The sequence below is a fragment of the Phyllostomus discolor genome, chromosome 1 (assembly GCF_004126475.2).
Source record: "Phyllostomus discolor isolate MPI-MPIP mPhyDis1 chromosome 1, mPhyDis1.pri.v3, whole genome shotgun sequence".
NCBI classification, from domain to species: domain Eukaryota; kingdom Metazoa; phylum Chordata; class Mammalia; order Chiroptera; family Phyllostomidae; genus Phyllostomus; species Phyllostomus discolor.
The window spans coordinates 100,786,439-100,803,049 of record NC_040903.2 but is presented as its reverse complement, the minus strand read 5'-3'; positions in this window follow the sequence as shown (position 1 = coordinate 100,803,049).

The window sequence follows — 16,611 nt, the reverse complement described above, 5'->3', positions numbered from 1 at the left end:
ATATACCAAAGTATGTGCTTATTTTTTATAGTAACTGTGTTAGTATATATTTATATTAAGCAACTCTTCCTTTAAAGCATCACGAAACAGTTTATTAGCTTTCATCCATTCAAATGAAATATTTTAAAATTATTCTTTAAAATTTAATTTTATATATAATTCAGATAGCATTTTGATAAAATTGCTTTCCATTTTCCTTATGATATGTCACTGAATATATTTGCTGTAGATAAGGAAACAAAGAAAACAAATTCTCAACTTTTTTATGAGGCTGCAGCAAAAGGCTGCAGGGTTTGAATTTAACATTACTTTTTGCTGGTCTCTTAGATTTGTCTTTTGTGTAAACTTTGAAAACTAGAAACATTCCTTATATTTTTATTTCTTTGGAGGAACTTACTTCACCTCAGTACTTCTACTTTTCAGGTGTGCTTTCACCCACATTTCTACCTAGAGTACATGAGAATTCCTCTGCAAATTTATTGAAAGAATTAAGATTTCCTAACCTTGAATTCGACACTTCTTGTTTTTACTTTTCCCTCACTATTTCAAAGCAGTGGTCACTTGGGGAGATTTTCTCCAAGTGATCACTGCTTTGAAATACACGCACACACACACACACACACACACACACACTGTGGCAAAAGTAGGTTTACAGTTGTTCCCATGGAAAATAATACAATAATTAATACATAATAATACAAGAATAAACTCTGCATTTCACATAGAACCACAAACCTACTTTTTCCATATATATATATATATATACACACACGCACACATATATATGGAAAATCATATATATATATATACTCATATATATATATGATTTTTTCTTTAATCCCCCATTTTAAAATTTTAACTCAATATATCTGGAGTTAAACCCAGAGTTCCCTATTTTTAAATGAATACTGGAAGATTTTGATGTAGCTTATTCACGTACCTACATTTGGGTTCCCTGGCTCTATGAGTTAATTATCTGGTTCTATTAATATGCAGGTTCTGGCCAACCCACAGCTTCTTCTGAGGTGAACTGTTTCATGTTCAGACCTTCTGGGTGCCTGAGGCATAGGTGACCAGGTTCTAATCATTCAGATACCTTGCCTCACCCAGGTGATTGTATGGAATGAACACCTAACCCAAGGGGAGTTGGCCTGTAAGCTGGCCAGCAGCATCGGAGCAGGCACATTGCGAAGGCCCTGCCTAAACACAAATGACAGTGCCTTGAGGTCTAATCTGATTTTGCCTCTCAGGAAATTTGGATGTTTAGGGAGAGAGCAGTCAGAAGGTGGTCTGAACAAAAACAGAAGGGAAAACAGAGAGGCAGAATAGAGAGAGAGAGAGCATAGAACTGTTCGTGTTGGAGCACAAAACTGAAAATTATTGAGCTCCTCATGCCGAGAGGCAAAATCATAATCTTGTTCTCAGGCTTGGCTCTTGACCCTCCTATTTCCCCAGACCTTCCTGAATTCTTGTGACATCCTTCCTCTTAAGTGCCACCTGTATCCTTACAACACACCCAACTTTCTTGAGGCAAACAGGCGGTCTTTGTTCCCTGCAACTAAAAATCCTAGTGAACTCAGACTCATAAACTTAGCCAGTGTTCTGAGGTCATATAGCTCCTTAACCAGGTTAACTCACAGAACTTTTAGAAAGATGAACAATGATAAGAATTTCAGCAATGTTCATGTTAGAAATCATCTAAAGCAGATGTAGGGAAGTTTTCTTTTAAGTTTCCATCAACTCATTTTATGTACTAGTTATAGATATTGGTCCATCTTGCAATTGGAAGTATTATATAAAAGTTACCCACAGGAAAGCTGGACTTGGTCTTTAACTTTGAAGATGTAGAACTTTCCTCATGGAGGCTCTCATTGAAGTTTATAGTCTGTGGGTTCATTTGGGAAGCCAAATCACAATTGGAAACCAATTTTTAATTTGTAATGGGAGAGAATAAGAATTAAAAATATATAATATGAGCATAAATGGAAACGAGGAATTATGTGACATGGTAAAGTTATGATGCTCCATGAGAAACCTCACAGTTGTGGCTCAAATGCTAAAAATCGGACTCTTTTTTTCCTAGAACATACTCAAAAGGGCCGTTATCAAGTCTTGCCTTAGTGACCTTTATTTTTCAAGCTTATTAGGGCTAACTTACTCTTCTTTAAGTAGTCCATACTTTCCCTGCATAGAATACTAGAGTCAGTTTGGTTTTTGTGGAGTGCTGCTGGTCTGGAAGCCATGTTGTCTTCTCCAGATGATTTTGCAGATGTATATAGACCTTAAAATGTAGTTCCTAAGTAACCATCTTACTTTATTTCTCCTAGTATTTGGGGAGGATGTGCAGGCTCTGTGGCTCTGCCCATTTCTTGTTTATGTGGTGTATCATGTTAATTGCTTTGCATATATTGTAGCAACTTTGCATGCAAAGAATAGTTTCCACTTCATCATGCTGTATGATTTTTTAAAAGGTATTGTTGACTTCAGTTTGCTAATGTTTTGTTGAGGATCTTTGCATATATGTTCATCAAGGATACTGGCCTTTAGTTTCCTTTCTTCATAGTGTCTTTATCTGGTTTGGGAATGAGGAGAATGCTGGCCTCATAAAATGAGGTTGGGAGTCTTCTCTCCTCTTTCATTTTTTGAAATAGTTTAAGAAGGATAGGTTTGAGTTCTTTGAATGTTTGGTAAAATTCACTGTGAAGTCATCTGGTCCAGGATGTTGGTTTATTGTGAATTTTTGATCACTGCTTTGATTTTATGGGGTCATAATGGGTCTTTTCAGATTTTCTGTTTCTTCTTGATTGGATTTTGAGAAATTGTATGTTTTTAGGAATTTATCCATTTCTTTCACTTTGACCAATTTGTTAGCATATAGTTGTTTGTAATATTTTCTTATAATACTTTTTATTTCTGTGGTGTCCGTTGTTATATCTCCTTTTTCATTTTTGATTTTATTTCTTTGGGCCCTCTCTCTTTTTTTCTTGATGAGCCTGGTTAAAGGTTCACCAATCTTGTTTATCTTTTCAAAGAACCAGCTGTTGGTTTCATTGTTTTTTTAAACTCTATTTTACTTATTTCTGCTGTTGTCCTTATTATTTCCTTTCTCCTATTCACTTTATTTGTTGTTCTTTTTCTAGTTCCTTCAGGAATAAGGTTAGGTTGTTTATTGGAATATTTTCTTGTTTCTTAAGGTAGGCCTGTGTTGCTATGACCTGCTCTCTTAAGACTGCTTTTGCTGTGTTCCATGGATTTTGGGTTATTGTGCCTAGACCTCTTATTTAGTGGAGAAATTTATCTTACTTCCCTCAAATTTTCCCATGAAGATATATGTAAGTTTGAAGATTACTACTGAAGATTTTATAAAAAGAAATACAATGATGATTTTGGAAAAACTACAATATTGTGTCCAAAAAGAGAAGTTTATACTAAAGCTTTTAGCAAACATGGCTTGCTGTGAGCAAAACTCATTCAGCCCCTGATGTTGTCACAAAGCAGTAGATGCTGTGGTTTCTACTCCTGATCCCACTGGTAATGACTCTAGTTTCTGCCACTAACACTGGTATAACCCTGGAAATACTGATCCCAGCTGTCACTGCTGCCAGATGCCATTCTCTATGTTCCCTGTATCATTGTATCACTAATTCTCAATTCCAAGTCATGGTAGGTGCACAAAGTTGGAAGAGCCTATACTACATGCCCATGCACTAGAAAAGGGACCCTAGAAAATATATTGCATTGTCAGCTTCAATCTCACAAGATAAATTTTGTCTCTCATTTAAACATATAAGGAGGTAACATATGTACCATGTGAAGGAAGAAGATTCAGATGCTGGGTGAGCAACAGGATTGAAAAGTACCCACTGCTTGGAGAAGATCCATGTGCATGCAGCATTAATGCCATGGGAGTGACCAAGTCAACTTCTATGGCTCTGGGTGTGATCCATGTTGGTAAAGATGGGAAGAGGAACACTAATATCAAGGGGAATGTATGGAATACCAAGAAATTCTCACAGGAAGCAGAGGGGCTGTGAAATACAGGAGAGGTACAATTATTGAGCAATAAATATGCTCCAGATCATGTGCTAGGTGTCTCTCCTTAGGCCAGAGTTCCAAGAATTCTGCTGATGGATCCCAGAAACAGAGATTAGAGATTTCATCTATATGTTCCCAGGCTGTTATAGAAGATAGGGAGAAAATCTCTCATATTATATATAATCAAAGCACTCTAAGGCAAAACTTCATGGGGAAGGTGTCTCTAAACCTCATGAAATTATTTATGAAATTTTTAATATATTTGGGTAGAGGTGCCCAGATATATTATCATCAGGTTGTCAAAGCAATCTGTGACTAAGCTGCTGGAACTTATTCAATTAAATAAAGGAAATAGCACTGTTAATCATAAGATCTGGACCTTGTTCTGTGGAAGTATTGCATTGTGGGAAAAACCAAGTCAGTGCTAAGGAATGAATATATTGACTTGGACATTTCATTTTATATGCATCACTTGCATGTTATAGCTAAAGCTATGAACAAAAATAGTACATCATAAAATATGTTTTTGATCAAATGAATACAACTTTTAAACTTCCCAAATGTTAATAGGACACATTATGAAAGTTGATATTTCTCAGAATAAAATTTTAAACCATATAGTTCTTTTGTATTCTAAGTCTATTTAGATTTTGAGTTGTATGTGGATGTAGAGATGGAGAATGATCCCCAATATTCATTTTCCTCTTCTTTGTATTGGTGACAGAAATCTTTGGTTTGGGCACATGACTGCCCAGAGGCAGACTCCATTTCCCAGGCCTCCTTGAAACTAGGCACACATGTGAGTGGAAGTGATGTGCTCTGCCTCTGTCCTTTTCTCTGTTCTTATTGGCTGGAAAGTGTCAACAATGAAATAACTTTCTTGCACCAAAAGTTACTCTCCTCTTGGTTATTTCATGAGAAAAATAAACTTCAATTTTATTTAATCCATTGTATTTTGGAATAGTCACAGATTGCTTTGACAATCTGATGATAATATATCTGGGCACCTCTACCCAAATATATTAAAAATTTCATAAATAATTTCATGAGGTTTAGAGACACCTTCCCCATGAAGTTTTGCCTTAGAGTGCTTTGATTATATATAATATGAGAGATTTTCTCCCTATCTTCTATAACAGCCTGGGAACATATAGATGAAATCTCTAATCTCTAATGTCCTTATTATAGTAACTTAATCTACATCCTCACTAATACATGTATATATGTGTATATACAGAGATTATGTAAATATAATTTAGAGTTCTTACCAGAAACACTGAGTATTCTTTCCTTTATTTAATAATTGAGGAAAATGTGTTTTTCAATTGTGTTCTCACATATTTTTTGCATATTCAGTAAGCTTCAGTATTATCTAGATGAAGTTGATTTTTAGGCTGTGAAATACTAATGAGGTATACAAAAAATACATAAAAGAATCAGTTAAAATGAATGATATATTTAGCCTTTGCAAATAAAGGAATTAGAGAGAATTCCCCAGCCTATAAATTATTCTTTAGGAATAGCCCCGGCTGGTGTGGCTCAGTGGATCCAGTGCCAGCCTGCGAACCAAAGGGTTGTCGATTCAGTTCCCAGGCAGGACACATGCCTGGGTTGCGGTCCAGGTCCTTAGTGGGGGGTGAGTGAGGGACAACCACATGTTAATGTTTCTCTCCCTCTCTTTCTCCCTCCCTTCCCCTCTGTCTAAAAATTAATAAATAAAATTCTAAAAAATATTCTTTAGGAATAAATGGAAGTTGTACCAATGTTTCATGAAACTGTCAGATACCATTTAGGAAATTTTTCTACATTGAGGACTAAAATTATTGGTCAGAATTTCAAGTTGTGATGCTGATGATTTAAGTACAATTTGGAAATCTGGCTGTTATTAATAAATTCAGTGAAAATGATGTAAGGATGTTAGCTTGCTTCCATTCCATTGTAAGCCGTTGAATAGCTTCTCAGCTGATTCTCAGCCCTGGTGCACACCACCTAAGGAGCTTTTTTAAAAAATGTTTTTTGCCCAGACTCCTTCTCAGAGACTCTGATTTAATTAGTCTGGGTTTGGGCTTCATCACTGGCAGTTTTTAAATGCCTCAGGCAATCCTAAAGTGTAGCCAGCATTGAGAACTCTTACTGTAACAGTCAGTTCTGGAAACTTTGGGCAACACTTGGGTGTAAGGGTGGGTTTAATTTTGGAGATAAACCACTAAACAAACCCAGACCTCATTATTTATGATGAGTTGAATTCTTACATCAGTTGCACAGGCTTGTCTGCATCTCTGCCAGCACATCAATAGGCTGGAGCATTTAGCGCTCATCTCCTAGATGGTGATTATTTAAGATATAACAAGTCATCAGAGAAAAATGTTAGGATATTTTTGCTTTCGGGTAAACTGCTCATTCCAAGGTCAGTCAGAATATAGCATCTCTGAGTTTTACTCTCATTGGTATTCTATGAGCATCTGTCTTGTCTTCAAAGTAAATCTTAGTTAAGCTCATGAATGGATTCCCTCTGTGCTGCAATACAACAGCTGGAAGAAATTAGAGCAGGAGAAACAGCTACAGACTGTAGGTCCCATGGTGAGACACTCAAAACAGAAAGCCTGGTTTCCCTTGTCCAAAGATCTTAACTATTATTTTAAGCAACTGCATATAAATGCAGAGTTTGGTCAGAGACCTTATTGTGTAACTGACATGATGGAGATGGTTACTGTTGGCTGCTGTATAACACAAGCTACCCTTAGAAATTGTAGGTCTAGCAGACTGTCTGGATGTCCCCTAGGGAGGAGGGTGCAGGAAGTCTGACTGCAACCTTGTTGTTGGACACACATCCACCCCCACCCCAAATGGAACTTCAAAGCTCCCTCATCTCCTTCCCGGGGTGGGTGTTTCCCTACCCCCACTTCCCCCAGTCAATACCAAGCTATGGTAATAAGTAGTGAGCTTACATAGGTGGAGAAAAGACAAAACTTGCTCTGCTTTAAAATGGCAACAATATTAGTAAGAGAAAGGGTTTTGTGGGTTGTTTTTTTTTTGTCATTTAGATGTTTCACTCTGAGGGTGGATATTGAAGTGCCATTGTCCTATATCCTGCCTTCTTTAGGACTTAAAGGATATGAATTACTCTGCTCCAGCTTCCCTAAGAGGATAACTCTGTGGAATTAAATAACTCCAAGGAATGAGAAAGAGAAAGGACTCAAGTAATGGAGGGGATAAAAGGAGAGAAGAAATAGGAAGACAGAGAAGGGACACCAGAGAAGGGACCCTTCATGCCTAAAGGAATTGGATTCTGCATGGGTTGATAATTATTTTGAGGGACAAAGTAAAGAACTATTTTTACTGTGCCCTGGAAATTGTGTGTGTGTGCTTGAAGGGGTAATGTTAACATTTTCTTTCTGCTAGCAGACCATACCTTCCTGACTTCTCAGATACTAAGGAGAAGAGTGAGGTGGAGAGGGGATGGGTCACAGCATTCTGAGGTACTGTGGCAAATTGAAATCTGATACGCATGAGGTTATTGGCCAAGGGAAGGCCCTATAGAAGAAAGTGGGTCAGGATGCTTCAGACACTGGCCCAAACTAGATCCATGTGGTTCAGGATCTGATACAGAGCAGGTGTTCACCATGCCCCAGAAGTTCACCCTAACATGATTTAACATGAAGAGTTCTGTCAGTAGATACATACCTTGACCTCTCAGTCACCACTATGTAAGTATTCATAGTTTTCCAGTTGCAGTTATAGAGATTTGAAGTTTTCTCATTTAACTTACACATTTTTAATGTTTTATAGATTTTGTTTTAAATATATTTTATTGATTATGCTATTTTAGTTGTCTCATTCTTCCCCTCTTTATTCCCCTCTGCCCTGCACACCCCTCCCAGCCACATTGCCCACCTTGGTTCATGTCCATGGGTCATACATGTAAGTTCTTTGGCTTCTGCATTTCCTGTACTATTCTTAACCTCCCCCTATCTATTTTTTTTTTAAGATTTTATTTATTTATTTTTAGAGAGGGAAGGGAGGGAGATAGAGAGACAGAGAGAAACATCAATGTGCGGTTGCTGGGGGTTATGGCCTGCAACCAAGGCATGTACCCTGGCTGGGAATCGAACATGGGACACTTTGGTTCCCAGCCCGCCCTCAATCCACTGAGCTACGCCAGCCAGGGCTCTCCCCCTGTCTATTTTGTACCTACCATTTATGCTTCTTATTCCTTGTACCTTTTACCCCATTCTCCCCCCTCCCCCTCCCCACTGATAACCCTCCATGTGATCCCCATTTCTGTGATTCTGTTCCTGCTCTAGTTGTTTGCTCAGTTTGTTTTTTTAGGTTCGGTTGTTGATTGTTGTGAGTTTGTTGTCTTTCTACTGTTCATATTTCTGATCACCTTCTTTTTCTTAGATAAGTCCCTTTAACATTTCACATAATAAGGGCTTGGTGATGATGAACTCCTTTAACTTGACCTTATCTGGGAAGCATTTTATCTGCCCTTCCATTCTAAATGAAGGCTTTGCTGGATAGAGCAATCATGGATGTAAGACCTTGCCTTTCATGACTTGTAATACTTCTTCCAGCCCCTTCTTGCCTGTAAAGTTTGTTTTGAAAAAGCAGCTGATAGTCTTATGGGAACTCCTTTGTAGGTGAATGTTTCCTTTTCTCTTGCTGCTTTAAAGATTCTGTTTGTATCGTTAATCTTGGGTAATGTAAGATTCTTGGGTGTGCTTTGGTGTGTGCTTCCTTGGGTCCAACTTCTTTGGGACTCTCTGAGCTTCCTGGACTTCCTGGAAGTCTATTTCTTTAGCCAGATTGGGGAAGTTCCCCTTCATTATTGTTTCAAATAAGTTTTCAATCCCTTCCTTTTCTTCTTCTGGCACCCCTATGATTCAGTTTTGGAAGGTTTAAAGTTGTCCTGGAGTTTTCTAAGCCTCTCTTCATTTTTTTGAATTCTTGTTTCTTCATTCTGTTTTGGTTGAATGTCTATTTCTTCCTTCTGGTCCAAACCGTTGATTTGAGTTCAGGTTTCCTTTCCATCACTGTTGGTTCCCTGTGCATTATCCTTTATTTCACTTTTCATTGCCTTCACTCTTTCCTCTATTTTGTAACCATACTCAACTAATTCTGTGAGCATTCTGATTACCAGTGTTTTGAACTGTGCATCTGATAGGTTGGCTATCTCTTCATGACTTAGTTGTATTTTTTCTGGAGCTTTGATCTTTCTTTCATTTGGGCCATATTTTTTTTTTTTGTCTGTGTGTCTGTTATGTAGTAAGGTGTGGAGCCTTAGGTGTTCACCAGGGTGGGGCAACCCAAGTTGCTGCATTGTGGTGCTGTATGTGGGGGAGGGGTCGGAGAGGGAACAATGCTGCTTGCTCAGCTCTGGGGCAGCTTTCAGTCACTTCCTCCAATACCCCCACACAAATTGGGCCCTTCTGGTGCTAATTCCCAAATGGGTGGGTGTGTGTACATTCTAGAACCCTGTGGGTCTCTCCAACAAACTCACCTGTGAGGCTGGGAGTTTCTCCCACTGCTGCCACCCCCACGGGTGTTTTTAATTAGAGGTTTTGAGGCTTTATTTCCCCACTCTGGAACCCTGGGTTGGGTTCTGTCTCACTTCCCAGTTGTTCCTCCCCGTTTATCCTCATGCAAATGTGGGACTGCCTGCTCCACCAGCCACTTCCTCACCCAGTCCTCCAGCTGCTGCCTTGCTGTGAGTCCTCCCTGCCGCTGCTGCCTATCTCTGCCCCTCCTGCTGGTCTGGATGAGTATCTCTTCTTTAGCTCCTTGGTTGTTGGACTTCCATACGGTTTGATTTCCTGTCAGTCTTGTTGGTTTTTGTTTTTAAATTTGTTGTTGTCCTTCTTTTGGTTGTGCAAGGAGGCACAGTGTTTCTATCTACACCTCCATCTTGGCTGGAAGTCTGTTTTATAGTTTTAAAGTGATCATAAATTACTTAATTACTTGTACACCTGTCTTTTTTCTTTTATTATTTAAGATGAAGCCATAGCAACTTTATGCAAATACTTTTTTACTAGTTATAAATCTTAGATTATCCACTCTAAATTTACTCAAGAGAAGACCATCCACTATTAAGAGCAGCAATGAAAAATCTTTACTTCTGACAAGATGCCTTTTAATTTAACTAAGTGCATTTTCCAACAAGTCTGAATGGAGAATCAAATGTGTCTTTTTAACTTCCTCTATTGTAAAGCACATTTAACTCGTTTATAATTGCTTGATTTAATGTTGGTAATTAATGGCACTGACTAGAGTAAAAATGTAAATAACTGAAGTAGAACATCAATTTCTACCATTGCAGCATTTCCAGAGTTATAATTCAGCAATGGTATTATGGCCTGAAAGATAAGAATCATCATTAAACAAAATTATAATTTATTTACATTTCTTTTAAAAAAAGATTCTTTTAATTACTATTATTGTTATTCTATTACAGTTGACCAATTTTTTCCCCCTCTGCCCTCCCCTACCCAGTCCACTTCCTGCTCCCACAGTCAATCCCCACACCATTGTCCATGTCCGCAGGTCATTCATAAATGCTATTTGACTAGTCCCTTCCCCTTCTTTCCACCATTATTCCCCTCTACCCTCTGGCTGCAAAAAGTCTTCCATTTTGCTTGTTAATTTGTTTTGTTCATTGGATTCCTCTTATAAGTGAGATCACATGGTATTTTTCTTTCATGGACTGGCTTACTTAGCGTAATGTTCTCCAGTTCCATTCATGCTGTTGCAAATGGTTGGAATTCCTTTCTTCTGCTGCATAGTATTACATTGTATGATGTATCACAGTTTTTTGATCCACTCATCTACTGATGGGCACTTAGGCTATTTCCAGCTCTTGGCTATTGTAAGTAGTGCTGCTATGAACACTGGGGTGCATAAATTCTTTTGGATTGGTGTTTCAGGATTCTTAGGGTATAATCCCAGCAGTTGGAATTGCTGGGTCAGAAGGCAGTTTCATTTTTAGTTTTTTGAGGAAACCCCATATTGTTTTCCATAATAGCTGCACCAGTCTGCATTCCTACCAACAGTGCACTAAGGTTCATTTTTCTCTACATCCTGGCCAGCACTTTTTGTTTGTTGATTTATTAATGGTGGTCATTCTGACTGGTGTAACGTGATATCTCAATGTGGTTTTAATTTGCATCTCTCTGATGGCTAGTGATGTTATGCATCTTTTCATATGCCTAAGGGCCTTCTGTATGTCCTTGGAGAAGTGTCTTTTCATGTACTTTGCTCATTTTTAATTCAATTTTTTGTCTTCCTGGTGTTGAGTCATATGAGCTCTTCATATATTTTGGAGATCAAACCCTTGTTCAATGTATCATTGGCAAATATGTTCTCCCACACAGTTGGCCCCCTCTTCATTTTGCTGATGTATCTCCTAGGGCATGGGAAATAAAGGGAAAAAATAAATGCGACTACATCCAATTAAGAAGCTTCTAAGTGGCTAAAGAAAAAAACAGGATTTTTAAAGCTGGCTTCAAACCCTGAAGTTTGAGAATATTTGAACAGAAAATTCAGTTCTGTAAGTTCTCTAATGCCCAGAAGGTGGCAATGTTGCTCGCTCTTGTGGTCCCTGAGAGGCCAGAAGAGTCTGGAACTCAAAGCACGGGTGGATGGTCAACCTCAGCCAGAAATGTGGGCTCCTGCATCAGAGAGATGTAGTTGCTTGCTCGCCACTAATAACTTTTTGAACTATTTCTTGCACTGCAGTTAACTTTACTTATGAAAAACTTAACTTCCCCCCATGTCACCTCTCCTGGCAACTGCACATTCACACTGGTTCCTTTTGATTATTGAAAAAAATCTTAATTCCTTAATCTGAAAACATACCTGTATGTCAGTGGCCTGCAGGATGGATAAGAATAGGAAGGGATAGGGAGGGATAGGAAGCAGAGAGAACAATGAGGAGAATTCCCACAGTGTTTTTAGTTAGGACTATTTAAATTATGGAAGAAATTTAGAAAACAATCATTATAAGGAAACCAAAGAATTGGAGTGTGGAAGGCCTACTGAACAGAATCATGTAACTGAAGAAGATGGCCATGTCCAACCTCTGCCTCCAACTTGTCTCTTCTCCACCTGTGGAGATTTGATTCCCTCCCCCTCTTTGAGGGCAGTGTTCTTACTTTCTTTGGTAAACATGAGAGAAGCATGGCCTAACCCTACGTTTTTTTCCATCACAGAAACTAGCTTTTTTTTTTTTTTGGTCAGTCCTAGGGAAAGGTTTAACTGGCTTAGTTTGGACCGTCTCCTGTGCCTGGTGGAATAGGATCAAGTTGTACTAAATGGATGTGCCCTATCCGTGTAGACAGGAGAGCCAGTCAGTCTCTGGAAGTTGGGGGTGGGGCCAGGGGCTAAGGCGGCTGCACAGACCTGATGATGCATCCAGTCCACAGTAAGGCCCGACATAGGCAGTGGTGTGCTGGGCCACAGTAATGTTAAGGAAGTAATGAAAAGGGGTCATAGATAGGGGAGGCTTGGGGGAAGTAACTTGTAGCGTATGGAGAATGTTTAGACAAAAGGTGAAAGAAAGCATAAAAACCCTTAAAATATGACACATCAAAACAAGAAAATAGAACAGTTGGAGATATGGGGAAAAGTGATGAGTACGATGACTTGAACCATCATGGAAAGTCCACTATAATCTTTGTTGCAGATTAAATATGTCAAGAAGGACTCTAATTTAATTTTTATGCTCATATTAATAACTCAGTAAATTACTTTAAATTTTGCATCTTAATTATTGTAGAACCAGTTCTGAACTGGCCTCCTTCTTCTGGCAGAAGCAACACAGAGAATCTCACAATCTTAACAAGAACCTAAAAGAGGCAGTGTTCTTTCCAGGAGCATTAGTTCTGTCTCTGACCTGCAATATTCCCTCTGACTAATGTCACAAACTGTAACCTGAATCATAAACATAGTTACCATATTTTGCTGTGTATAATATGCATGTTTTTGTCCAAATTCTTGAGGGAAAAATAAAGATGTGCATTATTCATGGGTAGTATTAATTTCATATCTATATGAATGTTTTTAATTCTTTTACTTATGCTTGTTTGTTAAATGTATAACTCTAGAAAACAATAACAGTATCCATATGCCAAATAATACTGTGGAGTACAATAATTGTTTTGTTTCTAAATATAAGTAAATAAAAAATTGAGTTTAAAAATTAAAATGGAAGACTTTTTTCTGAAAGTTTGGTCCAAAAACATGGGTGCACATTATACACAGCAAAATATGGTAATACTCAAACTAGAGACTAGTCAGGTCCCTTAAGTATAGAAAAATATAGTGAAGTCAGGATTCCAGTGCCAATATTCTGACTTTTTCCTTGGCAGCATAGAGGACTAAATCAAGGAGTTCTTGATTCAAGTCGAACTGGGCTCCACTGTACTAGTTACTTAGTTTCTCTGGATTTCTGTATTAGCTAATTTTAATATATTTAAGAAATATTACCTGTATTACTCAGATCAGACAATCAATAAGAAATAGAAAAGGATAATAAATAGAATGTGTACATATACTAGACTTTTTATATATTATCCTAAAGATCAAAAATTGGTGATGCTGTTGCTGTTGCACTGGTTTAACAGAGAAAGTATTAAACCTAAAGAGCTTAATTCAGTGCTTTATTCCCCTAGGAAGGCACTGAGCTATCACAAACAATTGACTTGCCTGTACATCATAATTTCCTGTTTCATAGTCTGCAAAATCAAACAGTGTGTGCATTATGGAATCCCGGCTGATATCTGGCAAGGATTTTAATCAGCATTTTAGTCCCCAGCAAATTGAGGAGGGTTTGTTTACATCATGTATTGATGTAGACCCTGGCTCATGAGGTCTACAGCATTATAGATGAGACTTATGGATGAGACAAGACAAATTCACACAGACTACTGAGTCCTGTGGAGGAAAAGGGACAGCATGGCCACTCTCTCAAGGGGATAGTGCCCGACCCTTGCCTTGACAAGCTTTTATTGCTTTTCTGGGCACATTACATTGAGAAGGGTCCTCATTTGCTATACACAGGTTTGCTTTAGGTGATTACCTTTTACAGAAAACAAAGGAAGAATGATGCTAATTACTTCAAAGAGAAGGATGTTGCAGACCAAGGGCAAAAGTGGTTGAACTGGTCACGCTTCATATTGGGGAGGTTTAGCTCAGACTTTAGGCAGTTATCGTAAGCACTTGCTGCCTCAGTTCAGGGTGAGGGAGCTTTAGCAAAAGCAAGTCTCAAAGTGGCCTAGGTACCTTGCAGGGCTGATTTCCCACGGGAGAACCTATCTGTGGGTGTGGGTCCTGTGCATTGGACCTGGCTTTTCACCAGGAGCTGGGCCCACACCACGCAGAACATTCTCCTATAATGTGCACATTCCTTTTGTTCAAAATCCTTTATTTTTCTCCTTCCCTCTTTGGTTCCAGTGGGTTATCTTATATTCTATGCTGATGAAATTACTGCCTCATACCTCCACCTATTCCCCCATGTTTCCTTTAAACTTCTCTTCCACTTTCGACCCTGTCCTTGCCTATCCTATACAGTGTATTTATTTTGTTGTTCCCACAGCAAATACTTAGGGATGAGAGTAATTTTTCATTATTTGAAGGGGCCTGTAGATTTGAAAAGCAGAAATTTTAAATGTCTGAGTGTACTAGTTAACTATTGCTGAATTACAAATTATCCCCCTCCCATATAGTGATTTATACTAAAAATAGTTATTATCTAACAGTTTTCATAGGTCCGGAACCTTGGCTTATCTTGCCTGGGTTCACTGCCTTAGTGGCTCTCACAGGCTACAGTATAGGAGTGCTGCATTCCTCTCAAGTCTTACCTGGGGAAGGATTTGCTTCCAACCTCACTCTTATGCATGTTGGTAGGATTCAGTGCCTCAAAGGTTGTTCCACTGAAGGCCTCAACCCTTCACTGGCTGTTGGCTTGTCATGCGGCTTCTCCACAGGGCAGCTTACAACATGGCAGCAGGTTTCCTTCAGAGAAAGCAAGCAAGCAAGCAAGAGTGAGCAAGATGGAAGTCACAGCCTTCTATAACCTAAGCTCAGAAGTGATATCCCACCACTTGCTGTATTGTTTGTTGAAAGCCAGCTACTTGATCCAGCTCAAACTTAAGGGGAGGGGATTAGTCAAGGCCATGATTATCTGAAGGTAAAGATCATTTGGGGCCATCTTAGAATTTTGCCCAACCTGTAGCATATACTACATAAAACTGAAAAAAAAAAATTTTAAAGGCTGCAATTCTAATGAGATATTTGAGAAACTGTGTTTAGGTATATTTTACCTATTTTCATCTTTATATTTTTTGTTGGTATGTGTGTATGTTTATGTGCTTAGGTAGAGAAAAGCAAGCAAGCAAATTATGTTCAGCAGGCAGTAGAGGGCATATAACAACCACTCCAAATTTTATGTCTCTATTTCCCTCCTACCTCTCTGTTCTCCCTCTCCTTACCTTTAGGAGATGACTTTATTCTACTCTGCAAAGAAAATAGAAATCAGCCCTGGCATGATGTGGCTCAGTGGATTGAGTGCTGGCCTGCAAATCAGAAGGTCACTGGTTCAATTCCCAGTCAGGGCACATGCCTGGGTTGTGGGTCAGGTCCCCAGGCAATGTGTGAGAGGCAACCTATGGATGTATCTCTCACACATCAATGTTTTTCTCCCTCTCTTTCTCACTCTAAATAATACATAAAATGGAAGGAAGGAAGGAAGGAAGGAAGAAGGAAGGAAGGAAGGAAGGAAGGAAGGAACCAGCCAGCAAAATCTCCCTCATCATTCAATTCTCCACATCTCATCTACCTCCATCTGTATCATCACTGTCAACCATCTGATTCAAGGGCTACACGCAATTTGTCCAAGGCTGCGCTGTCCACCTGTGCCTTATACCTTTCTGCCTTCTCAGGAACCACATGTCAACATGTTTTCCTGATCATCTAAGGTCCTTTTGGGCATGGGCACATGTTCAAAATTCTAACACTACCTTTAAAAGACAGGAAGCTAACATTTCCTCTGACCTGAGCAATCCTTTGGCTAGCACCTTCTTTCACACTATCCCTTTTGACCACGCTTTCTGAAGCAATCATTGATTTTCTTTGCCTCTATTTTTTAAAATTTCAAATGCTCTTCTCACTGCAATCAGATCTGTACCCATCTCCCATCTTTAACAGAAATACAAAAATTACTTCTCTTGCCCCTACTTACTCTGCCAAATAATTATTTCTTTGCTTCTCTTTGCAACAAAACACAATTTCAAATTTCTTTCTTAAACTCACCTGAACAGGGATTGCCTCTCATACTTTACTGAATGACATCATTAGATTCTGTGGCCAACTCTTATTCCTCAGCCTGCTCCACTTAATGGCAACATTTGACAGGGTTACTTGCTATCTCTTTGTGATACATTTTCTTTACTTCATTTAAGAATATCACACTTGGTTTTTCCCCTTATTGACCATTTCTCCAGGTGCTTTAGTTGGTTTCCCTTCTTCCCCCTATCCCTGTCTTTGGAGGTCCTCATGGCTTGGTCCTTAGTCCTCTTCTCTTCC